Consider the following 23,768-nt stretch of genomic DNA (forward strand, 5'->3'; position numbering starts at 1 on the left):
ATGGTCATCATTGTCTCAAGTCTTGTATCAAACAGTGTAAGTAGTGGTGGCGGGGCGGTTCTGAGAATTGCCCCATCTGCTACGATTTTCAGAATCGCCGGGTGGTGGGACCATTCTTAGAATCGCCCTGCCACGACCAGCCACCACCCGGCGATTCTGAGAATCGCCCCATTTGCTATGAATGGTGATAACTCGCATATCGAATGAAACTTCGCATATCTAATGATAATTGCCGTTATAATTCACATAGTCGGTGTGATAACTCGGGAGATAACGACTTCTTCTGTGGAAACTACGAGCCTCCCATCTGGGCGTACTGCAGTACCATGGAAACTCCAATGCGTACTTGACCTGAACAATATTGATCATGTCAAATGACTGGAAATCAAAGATTAATATACCATTGGTTGAAAGGAGTACAAGTACAATCTTAAAATTTTGAATACATGAGAATTGTGGAGTAAATATGCACATTGAGCGTCAAAAATTGTCATTTTGAAAGAGAAGGAAGGAGGGCTTATGTGTTTGCCACTCCAAGTTGGGTCTTTCCCCAACTACCCGTGCCGTTTTGAGGGCATATGATCGGCATCGGAGCAATATCTCTTCCAAGTCTCGTGCTTTGAATGTTCTGTTGGTTGTAGGTGATTGCATTTTGATCGGTCTTCAGCCAATTCTGGTTTACATGTCTAGAGTTGATGGAAAGTTCAATTTTAGTCCTATGAGTGTTAATTTCCTCACAGAGGCAGCAAAAGTTCTGTTTGCCATTATCATGTTCCTGTTTCAGGCCTGAAGACAAAAAGTAGGAGAGAAATCTCTTCTCTCTCCATCCACAATGTTGCAGGCAGCTCGTTCAAATTACCTTCTTGCTGTGCCAGCATTTTTGTATGCTATTAATAATTATCTGAATTTCATCATGCAACTTTATTTCAATCCAACGACAGTGAAGATGTTAAGAAATTCCAAGGTTCTGGTTATTGCATTGCTGTTAAAATTCATCATGCGCCGGAAGTTCTCAATAATGTAGTGGGAAGCACTGGCTCTTTTGTTGGTTGGGATCACTGTGAATCGACTTCGTTCATTACCAGAGGGTCCCACTGGGTTAGGTCTTCCAGTTGCAACTGGTGCATATCTGTGTACATTACTTTTTGTTACTGTGCCATCTTTGGCCTCAGTTTATAATGAATATGCCTTAAAGAGGCAGTTTGAGACAAGCATCTAGCTTCAAAACTTGTTTTTATATGGGTATGGGGCGTTCTTCAATTTTGTTGCAATCCTTGTAATGACCATCTTTAAAGGGGCAGATGGTTTGAATATTCTCCAGGGTCACTCGAGGGCAACAATGCTGTTAGTGTTTAATAATGCAGCAGAGGCATTCTTTCCTCCTTTTTTTTCAAATATGCTGATACAATCTTGAAGAAATATTCTTCAACTGTAGCAGCAATCTTTACAGGCCTAGCTTCTGCTGCATTATTTGGGCATACATTAACCATTAACTTTATTTTGGGCATTTCCATAGTTTTCATTTCCATGCACCAGTTCTTTTCATCCCTTTCAAAGCCTAAAGAGCAGACAAACAATGGAGCTATTGAAATGCTGGATGTTCAACCTAATCACAGGCCAAAGGAGTCATCTTTCATAAACATGACCGCTGGAGCTACAGAGTAATCAAGTCATAGTATTGGAATGGCACGTGAAAGAGAGCCACTTCTTCCCACTTAATCCTCAGGGTCAGGCAACCAATAGAATAGACAGGATTTTTTGACTCATTATTTGGTATAGCATAGGTCAACCATTTCATTCAATCTGTAACAATAAGCAGCTGTAATTTCTTATCCAGCTCCCCTGGTGTCTTCTTTATTTTCATATATTTTGATATGCAACTCTAAAGCGGCAAGCAAAAAATTTCAAACTAGAAGTTACCTACATTGAGTTCTCTTGACGTGGTGTAGTGAAGCTTACATGATGCATGAGAAATGGTCATAATTGTCTCAAGTCTTGTATCAAACAGTGTAAGTAGTTGTGGTGGGGCAGTGGCGGGGCGATGCTGAGAATTTCCCCACCACCGGCGATTCTGAAAATCGCGCCATCTGCTAAGATTTTTAGAATCGTTGGGTGGGACGATTCTCAGAATCAACCCGCCATCGGCCCTCCACCACCCAGCCACCACCTGGGTGGTGGCGGGGCGATTCTGAGAATCGCCACACCACCCGGCGATTCTGAGAATCACCCCATCTGCTACGAATGGTGATAACTCGCATATCGAATGAAACTTCGCATATCTAATGATAATTGCTGTTATAATTCACATATACGGTGTGATAACTCGGGAGATAACGACTTCTTCTGTGGAAACTACGAGCCTCCCATCTGGGCGTATTGCAGTACCATGGAAACTCCAATGCGTACTTGACCTGAACAACAGTGATCATGTCAAATGACTGGAAATCAAAGATTAATATACCATTGGTTGAAAGGAGTACAAGTACAATCTTAAATTTTTGAATACATGAGAATTGTGGAGTAAATATGCACATTGAGCGTAAAAATTATCATTTTGAAAGAGAAAGAAAGCGGGCTTATGTGTTTGCCACTCCAAGTTGGGTCTTTCCCCAACTGCCCATGCTGTTTCAAGGGCATACGATCGGCATCGGAGCAAGATGTCTTCCAAGTCTCGTGCTTTGAATGTTCTGTTGGTTGTAGGTGATTTCACTCTGATCGGTCTTCAGCCAATTCTGGTTTACATGTCTAAAGTTGATGGCAAGTTCAATTTTAGTCCTGTGAGTGTTAATTTCCTCACAGAGGCAGCAAAAGTTATGTTTTCCATTATCATGCTCCTGTTCCAGGCCCGAAGACAAAAAGTTGGAGAGAAATCTCTTCTCTCTCCATCCACAATATTGCAAGCAGCTCGTTCAATATACCTTCTTGCTGTGCCAACATTTTTGTGTGTATTAATAATTATCTGAATTTCATCATGCAACTTTATTTCAATCCAGCGACAGTGAAGATGTTAAGCAATTCCAAGGTTCTGGCTATTGCATTGCTGTTAAAATTCGTCATGCGCCGGAAGTTCTCAATAATGCAGTGGGAAGCACTGGTTCTTTTGCTGGTTGGGATCACTGTGAATCGACTTCGTTCATTACCAGAGGGTCCCACTGGGTTAGGTCTTCCAGTTGCAACTGGTGCATATCTGTGTACATTACTTTTTGTTACTGTGCCATCTTTGGCCTCGGTTTATAATGAATATGCCTTAAAGAGCCAGTTTGAGACAAGCATCTACCTTCAGAACTTGTTTTTATATGGGTATGGGGTGTTCTTCAATTTTGTTGCAATCCTTGTAATGACCATCTTTAAAGGGGCAGATGGTTTGAATATTCTCCAGGGTCACTCGAGGGCAACAATGCTATTAGTGTTTAATAATGTAGCACAGGGCATTCTTTCCTCCTTTTTTTTCAAATATGCTGATACAATCTTGAAGAAATATTCTTCAACTGTAGCAACAATCTTTACATGCCTAGCTTCTGCTGCATTATTTGGCCATACATTAACCATTAACTTTATTTTGGGCATTTCCATAGTTTTCATTTCCATGCACCAGTTCTTTTCATCCCTTTCAAAGCCTAAAGAGCAGATAAACAATGGAACTGTTGAAATGTTGGATGTTCAACCTAATCACAGGCCAAAGGAGTCATCTTTCATAAACATGACCGTTGGAGCTACAGAGGATACAAGTCATAGTATTGGAATGGCACATGAAAGAGAGCCACTTCTTCCCACTTAATCCTCAGGGTCAGGCAACCAATAGAATAGACAGGAATTTTTTGACTCGTTATTTTGTACATCATAGGTCAACCATTTCATTCAATCTGTAACAATAAGCAGCTGTAATTTCTTATCCAGCTCCTCTGGCGTCTTCTTTATTTTCATATCTTTTGATATGCAACTCTAAAGCGGCAAGCAAAAAATTTCAAACGAGAAGCTACCTACATTGAGTTCTCTTGACGTGGTGTAGTGAAGCTTACATGATGCATGAGAAATGGTCATCATTGTCTCAAGTCTTGTATCAAACAGTGTAAGTAGTGGTGGTGGGGGGGCGATAGTGGTGGTGGTGGGGCGGTGGGGTAGTGGTGGTGGGGCGGTGGGGAGAATCATCCCATATGCTACGAATGGTGATAACTGGCATATCAAATGAAACTTCGCATATCTAATGATAATTGCCGTTATAATTCACATAGCCGGTGTGATAACTTGGGAGATAACGGCTTCTTCTGTGGAAACTACGAGCCTCCCATCTGGGGGTACTGCAGTACCACGGATACTGCAACGCGTACTTGACCTGAACAATAGTGATCATGTCAAATGACTGGAAATCAAAGATTAATATACCATTGGTTGAAAGGAGTACAAGTATAATCTTAAAATTTTGAATACATGAGAATTGTGGAGTAAATATGCACATTGAGCGTCAAAAATTGTCATTTTGAAAGAAAAGGAAGGAGGGCTTATGTGTTTGCCACTCCAAGTTGGGTCTTTCCCCAACTGCCCCTGCCGTTTCGAGGGCATACGATCGGCATCAGAGCAAGATGTCTTCCAAGTCTCGTGCTTTGAATGTTTTGTTGGTTGTAGGTGATTGTATTCTGATAGGTCTTCAGCCAATTCTGGTTTACATGTCTAAAGTTGATGACAAGTTCAATTTTAGTCCTGTGAGTGTTAATTTCCTCACAGAGGCAGCAAAATTTATGTTTGCCATTATCATGCTATTGTTCCAGGCCCGAAGACAAAAAGTAGGAGAGAAATCTCCTCTCTCCATCCACAATATTGCAGACAACTCGTTCAAATTACCTTCTTGCTAATTATCTGAATTTCATCATGCAACTTTATTTCAATCCAGCGACAGTGAAGATGATAAGAAATTCCAAGGTTCTGGTTATTTCATTGTTGTTAATATTCATCATGCGACGGAAGTTCTCAATAATGCAGTGGGAAGCACTGGCTCTTTTGCTGGTTGGGATCACTGTGAATCGACTTCGTTCATTACCAGAGCGACCCACTGGAACTGGTGCATATCTGTGTACGTTACTTTTTGTTATTGTGCCATCTTTGGTCTCGGTTTATAATGAATATGCCTTAAAGAGCCAGTTTGAGACAAGCATCTACCTTCAGAACTTGTTTTTATATGGGTATGGGGCGTTCTTCAATTTTGTTGCAATCCTTGTAATGACCATCTTTAAAGGGGCAGATGGTTTGAATACTCTCCAGGGTCACTCGAGGGCAACAATGCTGTAAGTGTTTAATAATGCAGCACAGAGCATTCTTTCCTCCTTTCTTTCAAATATGCTGATACAATCTTGAAGAAATATTCTTCAACTGTAGCAACAATCTTTACAGGCCTAGCTTCTGCTGCATTATTTGGCCATACATTAACCATTAACTTTATTTTGGGCATTTCCATAGTTTTCATTTCCATGCACCAGTTCTTTTCATCCCTTTCAAAGCCGAAAGAGCAGACAAATAATGAAACTGTTGAAATGTTGGATGTTCAACCTAATCACAGGCCAAAGGAGTCATATTTCATAAACATGACAGTTGGAGCTACAGAGGATGCAAGTCATAGTATTGGAATGGCACATGAAAGAGAGCCACTTCTTCCCACTTAATCCTCAGGGTCAGGCAACCAATAGAATAGACAAGATTTTTTGACTTGTTATTTGGTACAGCATAGGTCAACCGTTTCATTCAATCTGTAACAATAAGCAGCTGTAATTTCTTATCCAGCTCCTCTAGTGTCTTCTTTATTTTCATATCTTTTGATATGCAACTCTAAAGCGGCAAGCAAAAAATTTCAAACGAGAAGCTACCTACATTGAGTTCTCTTGACGTGGTGTACTGAAGCTTACATGATGCATGAGAAATGGTCATCACTGTCTCAAGTCTTGTATCAAATAGTGTAGGTCATAGCATCATGACTAATGACTAGAAATCAAAGATTAATATACCATTGGTTGAAACGAGTACAACTACAATCTTAAAATTTTGAATACATGAGAACTGTGGAGTAAATATGCACATTGAGTGCCAAAAATAATTTAAGTACAAGCAAGATCTATCATGAAGGATTGAATACATATAAACAAATAGAAGAACTTGGAATTGATACATTACAATGAAGTCTCATGTCACAGTCACCAAATTGTAGCTCTTAAAATTGTCAACACAACTAGTGTTGTTTTGTCCCATGTGATTTTGCCATGTTATTGGTGAAATGTAATTATGAAATTTCAAAAATTGGAAAATGCAAAATGTGTGGAAGCCCAAGGGTCACACATGGAATGTGAAGAGTGACTAGGAAGTTCAAAAGTCATATGGGAGGTCAAGAGTCACATGGGAGGTGAATGGTCACCACATATGTTATAAATAAACCCTCATAACTCAAGCAAATGAATTTTCACCTTGGATTCTCTAGCTTGGCATAGGAGAGAAGATCATTCTTTGGAGGATCATGTGGTGGCTTAATGTTCCACTATTGGGGCTACTATTGCATCATTGTAATTGTGTACTTGGAACTTTCACTTAATGTCTTGAAGGTCTTAGAGCTGGTGTACTTTCATCCATGTATCATGGATGTTGTAAGATTATTCTTTTAATTTTTATGGTATATGTTTGTGTTCATAAATACTAAAGAAAATGAACTATTTCGTTGGCTTTGGTATATATCTTGTTGAATGTGTGTTGTTACTTTATTTCATGATTGTTTTTACTTTGAACTATTTTCTAGGTTATTTAATGATTCTTCCTATGCTCATGTGTGTCCTTATTAGGATAGTACTAATACTTTTCTTGTAAAGGCTCACTCTCTCTTTCCCAATCCATGAAAGTGATTTATATGCATTACAATTGGTGTTTCACAAGGTTAACTCACTTTCTTATCACAAAGTTATGTGCATACTCTCTTGTGTTGATAATTTCAGACAAGGTAAATATTTAAGATCGATAGAATGGTGGATGGAGTGAGTCCCAGATGGGGCTCCTATCCCAAATAATGTGAGTTCTATTTGGGACTTCATACCAGGGAGAATGTTGACAGAGTTCCAACACTGTCAACAAAAATTATAACTTAAAGTGAATTTCATTGACCAGAGGGGTTGAGAGCTCATGAGATATATCTGATGTTGAATACATTGTGTTTTACTCATTACTACTAGGTTCAAGGCATTCCTTTCAAATGGATGTTTTTACATATGACAACTACATGCCAAGGCTACTCACTGATGAAAAATTTTCATTAGATCATGTATGTGGGGGTCCCCTTTCTGCACATATACATATGCCTTGTCCTATACGAACTGGTATGGATTCTCATGATCAATGGGGTAACTCGGTTACTTGTGTGGCCAAAGTTCTATAATCTGGCATCTCTTGTTGTTTGTGTCATAGATGGGATGAGCTCTAAAAAGAAAATAACTAAAGTCTAATTTTCATTTGTCAATGTTAAGGAATGTATCAATATATTTAGGTTCTTTTTGCCCTTGATCTTCTTCGAGAATAGACCTATTTACTAAATCATTTTCTTCCAAGTCAATAGTAGGTGGATCATGAAGATTAGTTTCTTGGAAAAGGAGGTTGCTTGTGGAACTAGTCATTTCATCTAGAGGAAGGTGGGTGGGTTTTGGAGTCATGATGTTATTAAGTCTCTCTTGACATCCTTGTTCCTTACTTATTTGTTGATTCATGTTGGAAGGATAATGCTATTCTTATTCTTTTCTTTTTGCCTCATAGTTTTTATCCTCTTCATATGTGCAAGTAAAAGTGTCCTCTTTTAATTTCACTATTTTATCCTCCTTAATGAGGTGGGGCTCTTCACCACCGTTCTCTTGTTGAAGTGATAAACTCAACTCTATAATAAGATTTTCTTTATAATTTAATTCTTTTAGTCTTTCTTTGTCATGATGTGGTTCTTCCAAGTTCTCTTCATTGATTTATTCATTCTAGGAATGGAAATAGACAGTTTCATGATTTCCTTTTCTAACAATGTTCTCCTTTTTATTTTTTTTACACATTTGTTGGATCATTTTCCAATTAATTATCCATGCATCCTCGTTCTCTACATCATGTAATAATGGTTTAGGAGAGGGGTGAGAAGGTTGAGTGTCTTCATGGAAGCATTATTCTATCATTTGCAAACAAGGCTCACCATATTGTGCTTTGACATTTTTTTGTCAAGAAATTGTTGTCGCTATGACAAAAAACCTCCAAAATTTTGCTTACACTTGAATTTTGGAGCCTCCTTGTGATCTTATGATATGTCGTTCCATGTTGATTATAGGCACTTCATGGTCAGTTGATGTTTTCCGAGATTCTAACTGTCAAAACCACTTTCTTACACAAGATTAGCTTTCGATGCATTCGCAAGCACACCTCTTTCTTGCAAGACTTAGTAGTCAATGTTTACCTCCATAGACAAGAATTGTGTAGTCCTAGAAAAAAATTTCTTGTGCAACCTCTCGAAATAAAGCATACACAATCACTAATAACAATGATTGTTTGGTCCTTGGTAATAGGCATTGTGAAACTCATAGACCCTGTGCAACACTTATCGATAGTTCTTTCATAGTGATAGGGATAGTGCACTAAGAAATCAATGGCGACATTCAATGCACAACATTATTTGACAATCTCTCTCACTCTTAGTGGTAATTGTATCATCATTCTAGTGAGTCTTCTCAACTGTCATTTTTTCACACCTTTTTCTTTCACAAGTGTTGTTTTCACTTTTGCGGCTGTCATTTTTTCTTTCTTTTTCTTTCACAAGTGCCACTTTTTCTTTCTCTTCGCTTTAGCATGTGTCACTTTCACTTTCTTTAGATTTTTCAAGTGTCGTTTTCACTTACTCTTATTGACTCTTTTAACTGTTTGTACTCTTGCATGTGTTGCACCTTAACACATTACTAGAGGAAATTACAACACACTCTTCTACATTAGTTGATCATATATATTATAAAAATATGCACTAGAAACTCTCCCACAACTTAGCGAACTCTGCATTTGCAGTCGACACTTGTGTTGTAACTTGTATTTTAAGTGTCGCAAAGCTACTTTTTAGCTCTTGCACTTAGAAATAAGTCTCTTTGCTGCCATTTCAAGGTGTGCATGTGGAATTTGAGTACGATGCATTATATTGGTTTGTGTTTGATGGTATGCATGTGTGTGATTCGGGTTTGGAACTTGTTTACATCATATTTTCTCCCTTGTTCCATTGATCCAACACTTGGCCAATTTTGGAGTTCATCCCTGTCCTCACATATTGCGCAACTCACCAACATGCTTAATATTCTAGGCAAGTAATGAGTAATCTGCACACTCCTAAGTCTCAGTGATGAAATCGTTATCTCTCATACTTGTGCACTCTGCTCATCTTAAGGGAAACACCTGTTGATAAATGTGACTATGCTCGGTCTTCATAATTGTTATTGTACTTACATCATTATATTTTTATTGTAAAAGCAAAAAGAAGTAGAAAATATAATTTTGAAAGCATGGGTTTCATGATCTATTTTATTCTTGACAATAATGTCAAGCACGTTATTCATTCTTTAAAGTTTATTGAGTCAATATATTCCTTTTCCTATGTCTAAGACCCTTAAGGGCATATTTTATCAAGAAAAAAATATTAAATTTGATTTTAAAGTGTTATTATTGGATTCCCAACACCAAGTTGGCCCCATTAATGAAGTTGACCTAGAAGAGGACCATTCAACCCTTGAAGAAGGTATATGTTGGCTTAGTGGGGCCTGACCCAGGTTCAGAAGTGATTTAGCCAAGCAAATCCCGGTACTACTAGCCCTTTCGGCAACAGTCCGCAGAGCACGGACTAAGGTCTCACCCGAAGTGGTATGGGAGGGTGCTAGAACCAGGTTTCTGCACCCTGGGGATGTCTAATATGAGGTGATTAGTACGCGGTCGAACCTTCACACTTACTGCGCTACGCGCACCTGTGGGTGCCTTGCGCCCTGCAATACTGTCTTCACGCGGTTCTAGCCGTAGCGTGAACTGTGCTATTTACCCAAGTCTTCCTTAATTAGGCTCTGTTAGCTGATTACTTAGATTATTTTCATTTAAGAGCATTCATACAAGTATTTACCGATTGCGCGCAGTAATTAAACAGAGCAAAAATAACGCATAACATCAAAATACAGATTCAAGACCGGATGCACAGAATAAAATTCTTTTTATTAACATTCAATCCCAAGTACAGACCTGACTCCGCCCTGCACACTCAGCTGCAGGGGTCTGCGCACTCAGCTGCGGACTCTTCTAGGCCTCTGCATACTCAACTACAGAGCCTCTTCCTACTACTATGACCCAATACAATTTAGATCCAACTCTAACCTCGAACCATGCCTTCGCTATTCTATTTTCCCTTCATTACATAGCTTTACACTTAGAGCCTCAGTCTATTTATATTTTAGGCCAACACAACTTTACATTAAATTATAATATTTTAGGGCAGACAACCCTATGACTCATCCTAGACTTTGTGCTTCGCGCCCACAATTTGCGGAGTCTTACAATATACTTGTCCAAACTTGGGCTTTGAGCCCTAAAAACATGCTGCGGGGGATCCCATGCCCAACAGGCCCCCAACATAATCATCGTGACTCATCTTGAGTCACTGTGTTGGTGCGACGATCTTGGCATGGAGACCCTCCAACTGTGCCTATGTTGTGCGAAGGTCCGCAGCGCACTGTTCTGTCGTCTATTGGATCTACTCTACTCTTTTTGCTAATGCTCACTGTCAGGAGCAAATCCCTGACTTACGGCATGCATCACCTTCATCTTTGCGAGCTTTCCTTTAATATCAGTAGTGATGAGGGAGGCCTCATCAATCCAATGTTGGATGCACGCTTTAAGTACTGCCTCTTTCTGTTACGCGACATCCACCTGTTCCTTTAATGCCTTCGCTTGCTGTAGCTTCGCCAGCCATTGGGTCAGGACAACTGTCTACGCCATTCCGCACACACTATCATACCGCACATGAAGCTCTCATGCCTCTATTTCCAGTCACTGTATGGTGGGGTCCTCCTGTAAGGAATTGAGGACTGCAAAGGATTCTTCCAACATAGTAGTATAGGTCTGCACTACCTGTCCTATTTCCCCTAGCCCTTTTTGGATAGCGCCAGCACGCTGTTCCCTAACTTTCGGGGGCGTGGATGACTGCGCCTTTAATCACAGTTTGGCAATATGAAGGTTGAGGTCCAGCTGTATCCTTGTTGCTTCCTCCTTTGCCTTGTGGAATCCACTGGCCAATTTGTGAATTCGCACTCCTACTGGTAGATCTGCTGCAATTTCTAGCTCTGGAACGTGACGACATGCTTCCTCTACCATTTGCTCCAGTTGTTGATTCTGCGCCAGTACTTCATCACATTGTAGACTAAGTTGCTCGATGTTGATTCTCTATTCGCTGAGCATCTATATTGCGCGTCCTTCCCTAGCATGGAGTTCTGCTGTCACTCCATCCTGTAGCTGGTATAATGTATCTCACAGAAGGGCAGCCAAGTTTAGGGCAAGTCCCATGATCTGGTCCACCATGCCTCTGTCCTCCGTGCTTTCTGCTGTTAATTCTCCTTCCAGTAGAACGATGGTGTTAGCCATTTTCGCCCACAGCAACTACTCCGTTGTCGATATACCTGCGGCCTCGTAGGAAGCTACCATTCCCTCCTATGGCAGCTGCACCTAAAGTTCCTGTAGTTGGGCCCTGAGGGCCCCCAACACATTCTGCTGCTCCATCATCGCTTCTAGATCGCTTCCTTGGTGACTTCACAAACTATGTCGCCGATGTCGTAGAGGTCACCCTGTGTCAGTGTAATAGGTTAACTATCTAGTTTGGAAGCCTTGGTCTTCTTCTGTGGGCTTGCTCATTTCGTACCATGTGGCTGTTTCAGTTGTGTAGATGTTGTGCTTGGGTCCATGCCTTCCACTGTGTCCTCTGTTCCCTGTCCCGTGGTCAAGTCTGAGCCTCCTTCCTCCTGCATCATGGTGGCCCCTGTTGCCTGTGTTGTTGCTGCTTTTTCACCAACTTTGGTCTGCTTTGCGGTGGCCTTCACTGCTTCGCGGAAGGCCCTTACCTCTATGACCAACTAATCATTGCACTTCTGTTGAGCCAATAGCTTGGTGGCATCCTTTTGTTTTTGTACCATTGTCTTACCACGTTCTGCCAGATCCGAGGCACGCCACTCGGGAGGCCATGAGTCGAGCACGGTGAAAATGACATCATCAATTGTGTTGAAAGGAAGTTTGGTCCAATTTTGTGCCGGATCCTTACGCGCCTTAATATACACATTGTGCATATCCGCGTTGAAGTCTGAAAAGCTTCACAGACTGTTGTACATGGTGGGGGATAGGCATGACCTTCTGTTAATCCACATCCGGATGCTCACCTCCATGAGCACCCAGAAGATCTTGGTCTCGCGGATCCGTGTGGCATCCTTCGTAGCCTAGAGTGACACATATTTTGTGGCCTTTGGCAAGTCCTATTCAAGAGGAGGGAACTGACTGTCCTTAGGTAGTTCCCCTGACACCAGTAAGATGGACAAGAGCAACCACACGTAGTGGAAGGTCTTGCCCTGCTCTTGGACTTCCTTGCAGTTGGTGAGGAATTATTCACAGAGGAAGGCGGCCCAGTTGAATTGGACCCCCTTCGCGCATTGTTCAGCCAGCGCAATGACTGGCATTGGTACCTCGTTGCTGCGACATTTTCTCATCACCTTCCCGGCCAGCAACTGGGTGGCTATGTGCACCCCTTTGTCTGGAATGCTACTAATTACGTAGCCTCTCTGCTTCTTTTCCAACTTGTATTTCTTCTTCATGGCCTCTCTGAACATCAAATCTCCACTTTTTCCAGCTATTTCTGTTGGGTCCCTTCCCTTATAGGGAAGCCACAAAATCATGTGAATAAGCTCCACCGTGATGGGAATAGACTCCTCCAGCCATAGGTAGCCATCGTGTACCAAGCAAAGCAACTGCCTGATGACAAAGATCGTAATCGGTGCGTGATGAAAATGTGGAATCCATAGTAGGTGGAGTAGCCCAACCTTCTCCACACTGTGTAGCCATTTCTGCGGTTCTAGCATTGTAACAAACCCCTCCTTGCTTTGTTTCATGAGGTTCTCAGTCTGTAAATGTGGGGAATTTTCTCTGTCTCCGAGGTCCCAATCTTCAAATTTCATCGTGGGAACATGGCCTAGGACTGAGCCTTCAAATTGAATTCCATCTGGGAGGAGCGGGGTTTGGAGGGCACTCTTAGTGACATCGAAATCCTTAGGTACTTTTGCCTTCCCTTTCCATGGAGGGACACACTCATGCAGTTTTGCAGCAGTTCACACTGGTTGGATGTCTTCTTCCATTTCTTCATCCACCTCTATCTTCTCTATGAAAGCCTGGAGGTCCTCCTCGTCATCATATGTCTCAAGATTAATAGTCTTGCCCTTGTCTTCCATAGAAAGTTTACCAAACCGTGGATTTCGCGGGGACATGCAGACTGGTCCCATTGCCTGTGTATCCGTCTTGGGCCTCGGTGTCCGGGGCAATTTTCGAATTTCTGGTGCATCCCCCACTTACACCGTAGGGCTCTGCGTGGCTTCCTCGACAGTACTTTCGAAAAAACCCACACCTCTCCTGGTAGTTGTCATCTCATTTGAGTTATCTATAGTTGTTCGCGACTTTGGGGGCTCAAACACCGCTTGGCGTTGAACACTCTGTGCTCTTTGTAATAGCTCAAATCTCAAACAACTAAGTGTTGTCTCATGGCCAACCTTGGTAGTTTTATAACATCTTTCAAATTTGAATTTGACCGTTCCCCCCATTTATGAGTCATTAATGCATTCTTGGTAGCAGATCATCCCAAATCTAGCTCTAACCTTGTGTCTTAATTTCCCGCTGCCTGCTCCTCTTTGTCTTAAATTGGACATCTTGTCATGAACAGTGACACCAACGGTCACTTCCCAGCCTACCTGCATGGCAGCACAACCCCCACTGCGTGGGCGTGATCTTTGTGATATGCCAATCCTGTGTGCAACCTCCTTAACGCATAGCTCCCTCACATACTCTTTTATTGTCCTGTGCTCTCTTTCAACTGCTTGGAGCGCTGAGACTGGGCTTCCTACGACTAGTTAGGTGGTCGCACCACCTGTGCGAGACTTAAATTCACCTTCCAGCCTAGTTCGCGAGCACTCCTTAATTACCCTTGCTACAATCAACGCCGCATGTTCTTCCTTATGCGGTAAGTTCCCCTGGTTACTTTGTTTGGTAAGGTGCGGTCGCAGCCATGGTAGCAGGATCACAAATTCTTAGCAAGAATCTTCTAGTGCAGTAGTATGGTTGTTTCTTATCTTGTCTTGTCATTCTTATTTTATTGACAAGACATGCTTGTGCGATTTCGTTTTCTAGTTTTTTGTTCTCCGCGTCCATTAACATGATTTTCTTTCTCATTCGTACCCGATCTTCTTCGAGTTCATGAAGCGTAACGTTCCCTCTCCAAATGGCTCCCTGAATCTGCATATGTTCACCCTTGTGTAGTTGCATAATTCCTTCATCCTGGTCCTTGCATACTATCCCAAATGTGGGAGCTATCCCGTGAGGATTCCTTTCCTCCAAAATTTTGATCTCGATTCTGCTCCTTAGTTTCGAAATCATCTCCGCGCTTAAGTTTCTTCACATGGTCCTATAGGCCCATTGAATCACTGGTACGCACAGGTCCCAATTAGTTCTTCACGCTTGGTGTACCCTGTTCAGAACTCCGCATACTTTATTGAATGCCTCCACATGGAACATTTGTGTTGCGTGTCGCCTTTCCTGCTGTTGTGTCCTTGATGAGCCCCAAAAATGGGTAACTTATTGGGCTCATTTTGCCTATTGTTCTCCATTAATCCACCATTCTTCATAGTTTATGCATGCTTTTGAGTATATTTATGTTGATTGAACGAATGAGGATAGTCACTTGACCATGAAGACTAATACGTGATTATTGCAGATTTTTGGACAGATTATTGTAGAACCCTTGCAGACTTCCTGTAGAAGCTCACGAAAGCGGTTTTTTGAGATTTAAACACTGTGAAACTCTCTGGAAGGGTGCTAGGTACCCCTTAGGTCCTCTTCTCACCTTCCCAACCTCCTGCAAGCATTTCCTTTCACCGATCAACCTCTGCACAGAAAAAATAGTCAAAGCACATGCATATTAACTCTGCGAAATTACTCAAAAATGAAAAAAGATGTTTTCTTCATATTTCTCTTTAGAAGTAGCTTAGTCACATGCATTTTACCTTTCTAGAAGTCAATGGCATCCATTTCTGTAGCTTTCATCCTTTTACTTGCACCAGTAGGGTTAGTCGGTAAAACTAGGGTTTGCTAGGGTTTGCATTTCCTTTCAGCTTTCATCTTCTTTCTGCAAGTAGATTAGCCTCTTTTGGGTTAGCTTTCGTCCATCACAGTTAAAATTTTCTTCTAAGAACTCATAGAAGTTGGCTTAAGCTCCTAGCGAACTTGTGCCAGCTGATCAAGTGACAGCCGCGGAAAGAGCTAGTACTTGTGCATATAGCACCGTCACTTCCAAGTTTGTTACGAACTACCGGGTTGATAAAAGTAAAGAAGGGATCCCTAGGAGTTGCAGCATTATTGCTGCAATACTGGAGCCCACCATTCTTTTTGGTGCCGTTGCCAGGGAAGTGTCAGAGTATTAGTGATTTATGCTTTTCTTCTATTTTCTACTACAGCCTTCTGCTAAGTAGCTTATTTCAACAAGCGTAGAGTAGATTGTTTCATTTCCATTCTGCAATTTCATTTCCGCAAAAGTAGATTAGACATTTCCTGCTTTCATAGATTAGCATTTCAATTCCGCAATTTCATTTCTGCAAGCGTAGATTAGCATTTCAATTCCGCAATTTCAATTCTGCAAGCATAGACTAGCATTTCATTCCTGCAATTTCATTTCAGCAAAATAGATTAGTCCATTCCTGCTTTCATTTCAATTCCGCATTTTCATTTCAGCAAGATAGTTAGGTGCAATTCAATCTATTTCAGTTTTTTAGGTACAAGCAGAAAAAACAAAAGCAACCAAAAATATTTCATTTCATGCCTCGTAGGAATAGAGACAATACCAGAAAATTTTTACCCAACACCCCCACCACATCACTGAGCCACCTTTCTCTCTTCTTTGGTGGCAGTGACCCAGAAGAACCTATAGGTGAACCTCCTGAAATATACGAAGATCCTATAACAGAAGAAGAGCGAGAAAACACTCCTCTTGAAACCATGGCTGAACACAGAAACAGTATAGGAGATGGGGAGAGAATAGAAGGTGCCTTTCCCATCCGGGAGACTAACGGGAACATGAAAATGAAAAACATAAGTCCCTCAACCTTACCTCACTTCCATGGATTGACCATTGAAGACCCTGATACCTTCCTGTTTGAGTTTGCTGTCCTTTGTCGAACTTATGACTATGCAGAGGACGAGCAAAAGTTGAAACTCTTTCCTTCTACCCTCAAGGATGCAGCACTACGCTGGTTCATGGGGTTACCTGGAAACAGTATCACAACTTGGGCTTAGATGTAGCAAGCCTTTAACAAAAAATACCGGGACTACTGTAGGTCAAAAGAAACAAAGTGGGAGATCTTTCGAATGACCATGGGAAGTGATGAGTCTTTAGAAGACTACGAGGAAAGGTTCCAACTTAGTTATAAACGGGCCAGGTGTAGACTTGACCCTAAATCTCTGAAGCTGGTTCTGCTCCGAGGGGTCCTTGAAGACCTTCTTGATACCCTCCATTTGCTAGATGGAGGATACATCTACCAACTACCTTATGAGGACATAAAGGCTGTGTTTAGAAACCACTCTAGGGTAGCCCGGAAAAGAGGTAGGGGGAATCCACTCTCAGCTTGTACCAACTTCTCCAAGCACGAGTTTGCTAATCAGATGGAAGACCTCAAAAGTGAGATGAGACAGACCATTGCCATGCAACTGGATACTTTTCAAATCCAACAGAAGAAAGAGGAAGCTGAGAGGGCTTTGGCCATTTTTTGTCCCAGATGTACAAGGAAGCATCCTAAGAACGAGTGTCCATTGCACTCAGTGGGTATGTTTCGTTTGTGAGGAAGACCACCCCACGAACCAGTGCCCAACCTTACTCAGATTTAAAGCCATGTACCAAGGGATTGAGGCAGCCACTGAACCACTCTACTTCCTCAACCAAAGGAGGCCGCATGGATCCATACCTTACCAGCAGGGGATGCAAGGGACATCCCAAGCTTATTACAGCCCCAACTAATCCCCTCATATACCTTCTTGGGGCCCCCCCGCTCATCCTCCATGGTCTGCATCTCCTCCATGGTCTTATCCATCTCAATACCATACTAAACCTGCTGCTCATTCGTTTCACTCACATGTCCAGCCACAACCTCAGTGGAATGCACCTCAACCGGGGTGGAGGTCCCATTACAACTCTCCTCCTGCCATTCTGCCTCCACCACTGGCTCAACCACAACCATTACCTCCTGCTCCTGCTCAACTGAACGTGAACCCCAATAACAGACAGGCCTAGTAGGTATACACTGGAGATACAACATGCCCTACCTATGCTGTGGAGATTTAGGAGATCAACCTACGATCTAGAAAGGTCCTTCCAGAGCACCAACCTCCTCCCCCGGAGGATGAGGAAGAGAAACATGAAAGTGAACCCAAAGCCATTCCACCTTTTCCTGAGCGACTAAAAGTAACCATGCAACCAAACCCAGAGGAGACTTTAACTTCTAGGAGAACTTAAACAATTGTGTGTGAAGATACCACTTTTCCAGGCCATCAAAGATGTACCAATATACAACAAATTGATCAAGGAGAAGTGTTTGAGGCATCCCAAGCAGGTGCAAGAGAGATGCCCCGACTATCAATGTCAGAGGACAACTGTTGGATCTAATGTTGGGGCAAGTAATCTATCCAAAATATTTGGACCTTGGGAGTCCTGTAGTTGATGTCCACATCAATGGCACCATAATCCCCCACACCTTGATTGATCTAGGGGCTACCATTAATGTGATGACCAGGGACACTATGCTTAAACTTAACCTTCAGAGTTCCTTAAGAAAGACCTCGACAATATTGCAGTTAGCAAATTGCTCCACCGTGACTCCTGAAGGGATTGTGGAAGATGTCCTGGTCTCTATTGACTCTTGGGAGTACCCTGCGGAATTCTTGGTCCTTCATCCAAAGGAAAAAATCACTGGATACCCCCTCATTTTGGGAATGCCTTGGCTAGCTACTGCGGATGCTTACATCAGTTGTCGAGCTGGGAGCATGACCATCAAGAACATACCTATGTCCAAACAGCTAGTCCTATACCCTCCTGCCCAACCTCTGTTAGAACATGACTTACCACTTTGGTTGGAGGAGGGAGATGAGGGTGAAGTCTACTCTACATCATTATGCACAGTAGAGGCCGCCAGGGGGGGTCCTCTGACTGAGGATAACTTGATTGAGAATTGGATTCAAAGTCCACCTCTCGATGCACTGTCATTAGAGGAGTTAGTGGAAGGTACCCAAGCCAGCACTCTAATGGACCTCTGTGTGGCTGATCCGAACTCACCTAGAGTTAAGAATGTGGAATTTAGCCTTGAAAGAACCTTAAAGATCAACTCCTTCTTATCTCCTTCCCAGGAGAAGGAGCTGCATAGCTTATTGAGCCACCATTAGGATGCTTTCACTTGGAGCTATAAGGAGATGAAAGGAGTCCACCCTTCAGTCTGTACCCATCACATTTACATCAAAGAGGATTGCAAACTAGTTAGGTAGCCTCAGAGGAGAATGAATCCAACCCTTAAAGACATTGTCAAAGAAGAATTTCAAAAATTGTTGGATGCAGGATTCATTTACCCCATCTCTGACAGCGAGTGGGTCTCACCTCTAGTGCTTGTGCCCAAGAAAAATGGGAAGTGGATAATTTGTGTGGATTACTGAGAACTTAACAAAGCCACCAAGAAGGACCATTTCCCTCTGCCTTTCATAGATCAAGTGTTGGATGGACTGGAAGGGAAGAAGTTCTTCTCTTTCCTAGATGGGTTCAGTGGGTATAATCAAATCCAAATCAGCCCGGAAGACCAAGATAAGACCACCTTCACTTGTCCATGGGGTACCTTTGCCTACCGGGTCCTTTCCTTTGGGCTATGCAATGCTCCTGCCACTTTCCAGAGAGAAATATTGAGCATATCTGCTGAGCTAGTTCATGATTCGGTGGAGATCTATATGGATGACTTTACTCCTTATGGGTCTAACTTCAAAGAAGCATTGTCTAACTTGGGAAAAGTTTTAACCAAGTGTATTGAGATGAACCTGTCCCTCAATCCTGAAAAATGTGAATTCCTGATGACTGAAGGGACCGTGCTAGGTCATACCATTTCTCAGCAAGGATTATAGGTGGGTCCTAACAAAATTTCTATCATCCAAAAGGTTCCACCTCCTCAAAAGGTGAGAGATATTCAGAGTTTTCTAGGCTTAGCAGGATATTATAGAAGATTCATTAAAGATTTCAGTAAGGTAGCCTCGCCATTGTTTGGCTTCTTAGGGAAAGATGTTGATTTTAAATGGACTAATGACTGTCAAAGGGCTCTGGATGAGTTGAAAGATAAGCTGGTGTCCGCCCCGATCTCGAGAGGTCCAAATTGGGCCCTACCTTTCCACATCCACACCGATGCCTCAAACAAAGCCATAGGAGCAGCCTTAGGACAAGTTGAGGAGAAACTGCCATATGCCATCTACTTTGTCAGCAAAAACCCGTCCAAGGCAGAAATGAACTATACCGCAACCGAAAAAGAATTCCTGGCTGTATTCCATTCCGTAAACAAGTTCAGACACTACATCACTGGTTATCAAACATTCGTACACACTGATCATGCTACGATTAGGTATTTAATGAATAAGCTTGATGTCAATTCTCGTATCATTAGATGGTTACTTTTGTTGCAGCAATTTGATTTGACCATTGTTGACAAGCCAGGTAAGGAAAATGTTGTTGCTGACTTTCTATCTAGATTGGATTTGCCTGCAGGTGAAGAAGGAACATTGGATGACCAAATGCTAGATGAACACCTGTTTGCTATTTCAGTACTCTCTCCATGGTTTGCTGATATAGCAAATTACTTGGTCTTAGCACAGTTCCCTCCACACCTATCCTCAAGAGAGAAGAGAAAAATTGTGAGGAAAAGTGCCCCATTCACTTGGATTGGGGGCAACCTATTTAAACTTGGCCCAGACCAGATCTTGAGGCGTTGTGTCAGGGAGGAGGAAGTTTTGTACATCCTCCTAACCTGTCACGATCGGCCCTATGGAGGCCACTTTGCAGCAAAAAGGATTGCCTTCAAAATTCTACAAGCAGGCTACTATTGGCCCACTCTTCATCAAGATGTCAGAAGATACATTAGCCAATGTGACCGATGCCAAAGGATGGGGAAACTGACTCCAAGGGATGAAATTACCCTCCAAGCTCAAGTGACATCCGAGCCATTTGAGAAGTGGGGCATGGATTTTGTGGGTCCTATCAACCCTCCTTCAAGGCAAAGGTTTTACATCATTGTGTGCGCAGACTATTTGACAAAGTGGGCAGAAACAAAGGCAATCAAGGCAGCGACAGAAGAAAAAGTGGCTGAGTTCTTAAGGGAAAATGTCTTCTACAAATTTGGCTACCCAAGAGAATTAGTCACCGACCAAGGAAGTCAATTCACCTCTAACATGATTGAAGACCTGCTCGCTCATCACAAGATCAAGCACAAAACTTCCACCTCTTATCATCCGCAAGCAAAGGGGCAGGTGGAAGTTACTAATAGAGCGTTGGATTTTAACTAAGGTGGTGAGCAACAACAGGAAGGATTGGGTAGATCGCTTGGTCGAGGCTACCTGGGCCTACAACACCACTTGAAAAACTACAACAGGCTTCACACCTTATGAGTTGGTCTACGGGAAGAAGGCTCTGCTGTCCATAAAATTCGAGTACAACACATTGAGTGTGGCAGCTCAGCTAGACCTAGATCTCAACCATGCACAACGGGAAAGATTACTGCAGCTGAATGGATTAGATGAACAAAGAATGCAGGCCCTCCTCCACTCAGAAGTGGTTCAACTCCAGAGAAAGATATGGCATGACCGACACCTTAATGAAAAGCAATTCCAGCCAGGAGATTGGGCACTGTTGTATGACTCGAGATACAAGGATTTCAAAGGGAAATTGAGGACAAGATGGTTAGGACCATATACAGTGGAGAAATGCAACGACAATGGTTCAGTCCTTATCAGGACCATTGATGAAGAAGCCATCCCCATGCTCGTTAATGGGCATCGATTGAAAATCTACAGGAAACCCTTTTCGAGGTAGGAGTTCATTGAAACTTTGGACAAATCAGTGATGGTAGTGGAGCAGGGCCCTGTCTCTACTCCACCAACACCTTGAGCATAAAAAAAAAAAACAGAGAAATGGAATAAAAAGATCCTTGGGTGGAAACCTCTTAGAGGCGCCCAGGGCAGACAGTGAGGGTGAAAATCTCATGGAGGTGCCCCAACTATCTCTCCAAAAAAAAAAAGGAAAAACGGAAAAAAGAAAAAGAAAAAAAACAGGCCTAATCTTTGTGGAATAATTGTAGGTTGCAGGGAACATATTGTAGATTAAGAAGGTCGCGCAAAATAAGGATAGGGGTCCGCACCAGGCTACAGGACACCCTCACAGACATTTCCCTCCATGACCACTCGCCTCTCCCAAGATTTGATCACATTCGGTGGTAGATCTCACCTTCTACAGGAAGTTCTACCTTTTCTACAGGAAGTCTATGTCTTCTACAGGAAACATCCTGTAGAACCTTCAGGCAAGCCAAAATCAATCTTGGAGGGGAATCTAAAGGTTGGAATTCGTTTGTTAAGCCTACAACCACACCTGTGTCCACCCATCACCGTATGTCACCCTGTTCCATCTCTTTGCACCTCCGTCACCTACCTGGTTATGTGTTCTTACACAGTCATCCAAGAAACCCTATTTTCCTTAGATTTCCAGCAAGAATTCTTAGTGACAAATCAAACAACAATGTCTCGCTCACCCTACCTGTCAAATCCCCTCCAGAATCTTCATCAACTGAATCCCTTGCCAGTCATATAACCTTGCTTGTTTAGCCTGCATCCCAGGAGGAGAAGCAGCTACAGGAATCCTATAACAGCCGATCCCTCTGGGAAACGTGCTCTGGAGACAGGGACAGCTGAAACCAAAAAAGGGAACGTGAAACAGGCTCCGCTTGGATGTGAAAACATCCTCGGCAGCCGAACCAGATAGATCCTGTACATGCAGCATTATTAATCGAAGGACTGGGTTCTAAAACCTGTGCATACAACATCAGCAAAGGAAGGAATGGATTCTAACACTCGTGCATGAGTAGCAGCAAGCAAAGGAATGGTCCCAAGGCCCGAAGTCTGCATAATGCGTCCATGGCCATGCATGTAAGTGTCTAACCTCATTTCGTCAATTGCATAAACTATATTTCAAAAGTTGCATGCCTATGAGAATGGTTGGAATTGAATGGGATCGGTGGCCAGTCAACTGGCCACCTTCAGCCAATTACAACGCTTTGTGGGATCCGAACAAGCTCAACTGTGTTCAAATTTGTCGACGAGACGTGAAACTAATACGTGTGCAGTGTCCAGTCGGGGAAAATCGTCGGGACTAGCAGTGGTGGCAACAGTTAATGGCAGAGGGGAGGTGATGGCGGTTAGAGGCATGTAGAGAAATGATGGTCGTGACGTTGGATCAACGGTTCAGTTCGGCCACCTCATCCCCTCGCCACGAATTGTGCCATAGATTAAAAGATGCTCGGTTGAAGGCTCTCACCACCCGCTGATTCATTTGCATTTGCAAAGTCCTCCGCCGAAGTACTCGTCCTCCGTTCCAAAATCTATTAACCCATCATCCTCCACCAAGTTTTTCGGCCTGTTTCAAAAATATCCCGCGTACTGGGCTCGTTTAGAGGCACAGTGACATCCTATAGAAGCTGGCAAATAATTCTACAGGAAGGAGTTCTACAGGAAGTACGACACAACTTTCTAGAGCAGGGAAGCCTGGAATTTTCCACGTCGAATTTGGAGTTCTGAGAGAGGTAGGCTCGAAAACACCCTTCCATGCATGGTATGTTTCAAAAAGGTGGTGAATTGAATTGTCTTGAATTGGGGAGTCCGAGAAAAGTCCACCTGTGAGTTAGCGATAGTAGTTTCCTGTGTATTTGCATAGAATTTCTCAGTCGGTTCTGTGTCAAAATTCTCCTCCACAGTTCCTGTTTAAAAAAATTCTCCTCTAGGAAAGATATGCAACTGTGAGGACTAGCCTGTGTATAATTTTTTTTTGAATTTGCATGTTTGTATGTACGCTGGGAAAAATTGAGTGCTATACTCTGTTTGTGGAAACCCAATTTCTCCCTCCATAATCGGGCAGCCGAGTTCTGGGCAGCAACAGCCGTAGAACCAGGGATTTTGTACTAATTAATAGTTGAAATCCCTTCTCACAGTTCAGGGGAGAAATCCATACACGGCATTCCCCTTTCAAATCAAAGAATAAAACAGAGCATTCTCACCATGCCAGGGGGGTTTATCAGGAAAGAACCCTCGGATCCCAGTAAGCTGCATGAGCATCCTGAGGTGGTGGACCTCTTCACCCGCGCCAATTGGATGTCCTTTTGTGACAAACTTCAGGGTTATGATGATGAGAT

The 23,768-nt window shown here is 42.6% G+C and overlaps 3 pseudogenes; all 3 read left to right on the forward strand.

Annotated features, from left to right (window-relative positions):
* Positions 1-222: 222 nt before the first annotated feature.
* On the forward strand, positions 223-1,719 carry LOC149200921 (CMP-sialic acid transporter 5-like; annotated as a pseudogene).
* A 563-nt stretch (positions 1,720-2,282) lies between these two features.
* LOC149200922 (CMP-sialic acid transporter 5 pseudogene) lies at positions 2,283-3,778 on the forward strand (annotated as a pseudogene).
* Positions 3,779-4,033: 255 nt separating this feature from the next.
* Positions 4,034-5,654, forward strand: LOC149200923 (CMP-sialic acid transporter 5-like; annotated as a pseudogene).
* Positions 5,655-23,768: the final 18,114 nt, after the last annotated feature.

This window comes from Pinus tabuliformis, chromosome 2_1, assembly GCF_031772625.1.
Source record: "Pinus tabuliformis cultivar Carrire ecotype Pingquan chromosome 2_1, CPIR1, whole genome shotgun sequence".
NCBI lineage: Eukaryota > Viridiplantae > Streptophyta > Pinopsida > Pinales > Pinaceae > Pinus > Pinus tabuliformis.